Source organism: Charadrius vociferus, unplaced genomic scaffold (genome assembly GCF_000708025.1).
Source record: "Charadrius vociferus isolate BGI_N301 unplaced genomic scaffold, ASM70802v2 scaffold249, whole genome shotgun sequence".
NCBI classification, from domain to species: domain Eukaryota; kingdom Metazoa; phylum Chordata; class Aves; order Charadriiformes; family Charadriidae; genus Charadrius; species Charadrius vociferus.
The window spans coordinates 203,188-203,489 of NW_009650081.1; positions in this window are offsets into that span (position 1 = coordinate 203,188).

The window sequence follows — 302 nt, forward strand, 5'->3', positions numbered from 1 at the left end:
CCAGCCAGACAGGCAGGCTCCAATTTTCCCGACGACTTGCTTTAATTGCTTGCATCCACCGTGGCAGCATCTCCTTCCTCCTGCTCAGCAGCGCCAGTAAATTAAAGCCGGGGATAAATAGAGGGGTGGGATGAGCCGCATGGCAGGAAGGACGGAAACTCAGCCGTGCTCTGCGCGTGGGCTCCAGATGCTGCGAGGCGGGAGGTTGGGGGGTGCCCCCCCGCCCTCAGACCCCCCCTTAGCCCGTTTTGGGGAGCGCTTTTATGAATTAGCCCACCTCATCCTCCTGAGCATCCCTGTGC